This window comes from Schistocerca nitens, chromosome 5, assembly GCF_023898315.1.
Source record: "Schistocerca nitens isolate TAMUIC-IGC-003100 chromosome 5, iqSchNite1.1, whole genome shotgun sequence".
NCBI classification, from domain to species: domain Eukaryota; kingdom Metazoa; phylum Arthropoda; class Insecta; order Orthoptera; family Acrididae; genus Schistocerca; species Schistocerca nitens.
In genome coordinates, this window is record NC_064618.1 from 632,979,360 (window position 1) to 632,985,220 (window position 5,861).

The following is a 5,861-nucleotide window of genomic DNA, read 5'->3' on the forward strand; positions in this document are numbered from 1 at the left end:
GTCTCGTTTTCAGTGTAGGCTTGTAGAATTGGAAGCAAGGAGAGGATGTTCTTTGGTGGCCGGCATCCTCTTCCTACAACACAACTGCAAGCACGTATTATGAGGGTTCTTTATTACCATAAACAGCTACTTATCTTAAAGCAAGTTGTCGTGTTAAAAGCTCTTCCGTAATAGACCATGTCAGGCTCACTGATGGTGAAGAAAAAGTCCAGCTGTGTACACTACTCAGGTCGCAATGTGCTGCCTGGAACTGAGACAATTTCTGTGACTGCAAGTGACTGGGCTGTGACTGAGATTCGACTAGGTGACTGACTGACTGACTGACTAGATCCTCTGGTTCGTAGCGGTGATCTAAATACTAGCACTCCAGAGGGTGTTGGCGGTGCATTGCTTGCGAGTGTGAAACCTGGTAGCCAAGGGAAGGGAGGATTCGGTTAAGATTGTGGACGCGGCAGTAATCGGTTACTATTGGTTGCCTTTTACAGTTACACACAATTTATTTTAAACCACTAATTCCAGACTTAACAATAAATAAAAATACCACACGTTACTAATGAAGGAATAAACAACTCTGTATAGAAGTGTTTTCACTGAGTAACAATTTAGCAAATCACCATTAGATACAGATACAGCAGATAATGTTCTAAAAGCAAGCCACTGTGATCTGGGCAGAAGGCCTTACACGCCATGAATTACATTAAATTATGAACTGCTTAAAACTCGCAACTTACAAATTACAGGTATTGAAATATTAAAGGCAAGTCGCCACAAAGACAGCAGAAGCCATCAGACGCCAGGAAGGGAAGTAAATAAGGTTTTTAAAGGCTTACTGCGTAAATACAAATATCAAATTAGAATTTTAAGGCAAATGACCACAATCACGACTGAAGGCCTTACGCGCCAGGAACGGCAATAATATAAAAAATTCTGAAACTTGCTGTAAAACAGCAAATACAGTAGCAAAGATTAATTTAAAAAAACAAGCAACTGATCAACAAACGGGTGAAGTAAGATGATGGTAAGCTTTGTAACACAACCCTTAACATCCACTGAACACTACACTGCTAGGTTTATTCCAGAATGAGACCAGAATTATTAAGTAGACATATATAACCTTTAGTGTAGGCATTACAAGGTATTGTAATAAATAATACAATAACAAAACACAAGGACCAGTAAATAAGTTCCTTAAAGGGTACTGAGGCAGATTATACCCGCAGAAGGCGTGGACTGAAGGAGCGTTACACTGAACTACTAACCATCAGATCTCCTTTTAAAACACACACGTCTTACAAGAACCAAGGGCCCGGAACGAGAAAGGAACCACTACCACCAGAGTAGAAGAATCACCAAAGGGCCTACAATCAAGAAAGCTGTCATAACTACACGCCTTACGGGACAGAAGCGACAAGGCTTTACATACACTAACCCTCAGGGCAGGTAACTGAGGCGTTAGCCGCCATCAGGCAAGAAAAATTACCGCTGGTTGAACTTAACAAATTGTAACAAGTTGAACGCAGTAAATAGTAATACGAAGTAGAGGAAAGCTAATCAGATCAGAGTTCCCCAAGCACTCCACCCGCTACTCTTCGCCTCGGCGACACTACGAGCAGCAAAACGAACCAGTCACTGGAGAATCGCACGATATCACAATGGTGGTTTCTCTACTTGGATTGAAATGCACTCATCTAAAAGCTTGCGGGATCTGGTTTACGACGAGGTCGGTCACCCTCGTGACCACAGCCCTTCCATCCAGCAGACCATGCGTGCCGCCAGCAGTCCTGGCGTTTTAACAACGTCGCCCCAAAGATATAGAAACAGTTACTACATATCTATAACCGCCGATCCTGCCTCTAGCGGACAGGCCACGCTCTTGAAACCGAGTGGTGCCAGTCAACACGAGAAAATAAAACAACCGCAACCATGCCAATTAAACGATACCGTCTAGCCTCCAATAGGGGGCGGAAACCTACAAACAGCACCAACCCGAGCCGCAGCACGGCTCAGATTGTGTATTTGGCCTCTCTCCTGATAGGATGACTTGCTTAGGTGCCTACTATCTATCTTATCGCTTCTCTTTGCCGCTTGGTGTGCTGGCAACAGCTTATGCTAGCACACCTTCCTTCTCCTTGAGGATTTTAACATTCATAACCCGCTGTGGCAGGTCGTACTGCGACCACTGACTAGGGCAGGATTGTTGAAGACCTGCTGGCAGGGGTTGACGTTTGCCTCCTCAACACTGGAGTCCCCACACACTTCAGTATGGCAAAGTGCACTCTGTTGGCCATTGAAATTCCCATCTGTACCCCTGGATTCCTCCCTCCATGAATGGGGAGTTCATTGTGATCTGTGCAACAGCCATCATTTTCCAGTCGTCTTGTCTTTTCTCCAGCATCACTTGGATGGATGCCCTTCCAGATGAACTGCTACTAATACAGCCTTGGATGTCTTTTCCTTGGCTACATCCCAACTAGGACTGTTGATATTTCAAAAATATCGGGAATCGGATACATTGATATTAAAAAATATCATTGCCTTCACACAGTGAAAGTAAAATTGTTTTACTACAGTTTCAAACAAAAAAATTTCAAATATTAACCATTGCCATTTCAATATCGATAGATCGGTGAAAATAATACCGCCGATGTGTATCGGTACCTTCTGAAAAAGTATCGATATTTTATCAATAGCCCTAATCCCACCCACTCCACCACAGAATGGCATTAATGAGTCTGTACAGAGTTTGACCAACGCCATTCTTTTGGCAGCTGCTTCGGCGATCCGTTCTTCATTGAGTTCTTCTCGACAGAAGGCTGTCCCTTGGTGGACCCTCAAAATTTCTACCGCTATGCACTACCGTTATGCTCTCAGACGCTACAAATTGCATCCGTCTCCCGACGACTTCCTGCCCTTTAAATGGCTTCTTCGCTGGGCCCTTCATCTTCGTAAACACCAGAAACTTTTTTTGGAACGATATGTTGAGGCCATAGGGCTGCATACTCACTCTTTCCAGGTATGGGAAAAAATAAGCAACATTTTTGACCGTCCCAGGAATTTCCGTGAATTGTTTTATCGCCACCAGCCTGGACTTTATCGCTGAACATTTTTCTTAGAATTTCGGTCAGGCCTCACCGTTGGCCCACTATCCGCCCATATTCTGTCTTCTTAAATTATGTTTGGAATGAAACCTTTATCTTTCCTTTCCTGCTGCCTGGAGACTTAAAATACCCAGTGAGTGGGGATTCGCCAGCGCCCTTGATCTGTCCCATCACGTCTCCTGGACCGGATAGTCCACAACCAAATACTGCAACACTTACCAATGGCTAGCCAACGTCGTATACTTGTCCTTTCTTAATAGCCTCTGGAGCGAAGGGGAATTCCCTTCCCAGTGGCGAGAAAGTGTCGTCATTCCTGTTCTGAAATTGTGTAAATTGTCTACCATCTGATAGGTTTAACCAATGTCTTCCGCAAGTTATTTGAACATATGGTGAGTTGGCGGCAGAGACCTTCTGGCTTTGTCCCAGGTTGGTCTCCTCCGAGACAACTCGAATGCAGATAATTTAGTCCACCTGGAGTCTGCTGTCCGAATAGCTTTTTTCTGGCTTCAACCTCTTGTTTCGGTCTTCTTCGATCTACATAAAGTTTATAATACATGGCACCACCACTTTCATGCCACCTTACGTGAGTGCGGCCTCCATGGCCCACTCACGACTTTTATCTAGAACTTCCTTTCACGTCACACTTCTCAGACACAGGTTGGTGCCTTCTGTAAAACCTCCCATCTGCAAGAAAATGTGGTTCTGCTTGGTTGTATGGAGTATCCATCTCTTTTCAGTGTCTACCAATTTTCTGGTGCTGGCTGTGGGTCTTATGGTGTCTCCTTGTTTGTATACTGATGATGATTGCATTTATTTTCGTTTGTCCACTTGGTCATTGCTAAACGCAGACTGCAGGGAGAACTACACTGAGCACAATCTGGGGCAATCGCACATGGCTTAATCTTTTTGGTTGCCAAGACCTATGTTTTGCATTTATCATCATACATTGCACCCCTATCCAGATCTGAACCATGATGGCCAATCTCTCAATGTGATGTACTTCCATCTTCTTTTGGGACTAGTCTTTGATGTCCATTTGACATGGCTTCCCCAACTTCATCAACTACAGCAGACATGTTGATAGCACCTCAATGCTCTTCACTACCTCAGCAACGCCAACTGGAGTGCAGATCACTCTATGCTAATTGGATCTAGACAGCATTGATCCAGTCCCATCTACATTACAGGAGTCTCACTTACTGCTTGAAATCACTTTCGACATTACAGGTTGTGTACCCAATACTTGATTATGGGATATGCCCGATAAATGGTGCCATTCAGACTAACTCCATGATCTGCCTCATAACAAAAGCAGAGGTTCCATCATTGCAGATTCTACAACAACAACGATTGATTGCTTTTGCGTTAAGCATCTGCTGCTCCATGGGGAAACCAAAATACCATCTCCTCTTTCCACCCCCCCCAGGGGGTCCACAACTCTTCTGTGGATACGTGCGTGGCGAGCACGGGGCCCTGAGCCATTGCAGCCTTCTTTCTCTCCAGGGCTGCATTTCCTTTCCCTTCCCCTCCTTTCCCCTCCTTGCTCCTTTCCCCTCGCCCTCTCCTCTCCATCTCTTGGTGTCCTTGCTTAAGTTGGCCCCCGCTATCCTCGCCCCCTGCGGGTTCGGGGGTTAGAATAGGCCCGCGGTATTCCTGCCTGTCGTAAGAGGCGACTAAAAGGAGTCTCCAACGTTTCGGCCTTACGTGATGGTCCCCTGTCGGGTTTGACCTCCATAACTCAAATTTTTTCCGAAGAGCGAGCCGATTGGGGAAGGGCGCCTTACTTGGTGCATTGTGTCCATCTTGCGTTGAGAACTTTCGCCAGCTTATTCGTCGTTGCGTTGCAGTCCTGCCCGCTCTATATCTCTTGGGCATGGATACGCTCCTGCGTGCCCTTTCTGCCAAGCAATGTGCAGGGCCACTTTCTGCACTGACGGCGACCATGGACCACATGTCACCTAACATCCAGCATGGTAGCCAGTCCGTTGTGGTGGGGCCGCCATGTACCCTCTTGGTTGTAGCCCCCTGACAACACAGGGATCGCTCTACTGATGCCTGCGCCGTTAACTCCCCACGTATGCCAAGGAGTAGATGCCTATCCTCCTGGGGTATCGGGACTCCCGGCAATGGCCATCCTGCCAGGTGGCCTTTGCTGTGGCTGGGTGGCGCCAGTGGGGAGGGCCCTTGGTCGGAGTAGGTGGCATCAGGGCGGATGACCCGCAATGAAGCGTGGTACATCGTCTCTCGCTGGTGGCCAGCCGCCAGCAGTCTCTAAGCGTTCTCGGGCTCAATTTAACGCTCAGAAGTACGATCCGAAAACGTTCCCCTCCCTGGCCTCACCGTGGCAGGAACGTAAATCTCAGGATGGCAGTAGCAGTGATTCGCCCCGATTCTTAGTTTGTACGAGAACTGATGGGGAGTCTTTTCTCTCCACAAAGCCTCAGTTCTTCGTCGAGCATTTAGAGGACAAGTTTGGGGAGGTGGAGGGCTTGTCAAAAATGCGCTCTGGATCGGTCCTGATACAAACGGCATCCTCTGCCCAGTCACGAAGGTTACTTGCTTGTGACAAGTTGGGGGATGTTGCTGTTACTATCACACCGCATAAGAGTTTAAATATGGTCCAGGGAGTTATTTACCATAAGGACCTTCTTTTGCAGTCTGATGACGAGCTGCGCGCCAACTTAGAGCGCAGAGGTGTACATTTCGTCCGGCGCGTTCATCGGGGTCCGAAGGAAAATCAGATAGCTACCGGTGCCTTCATCT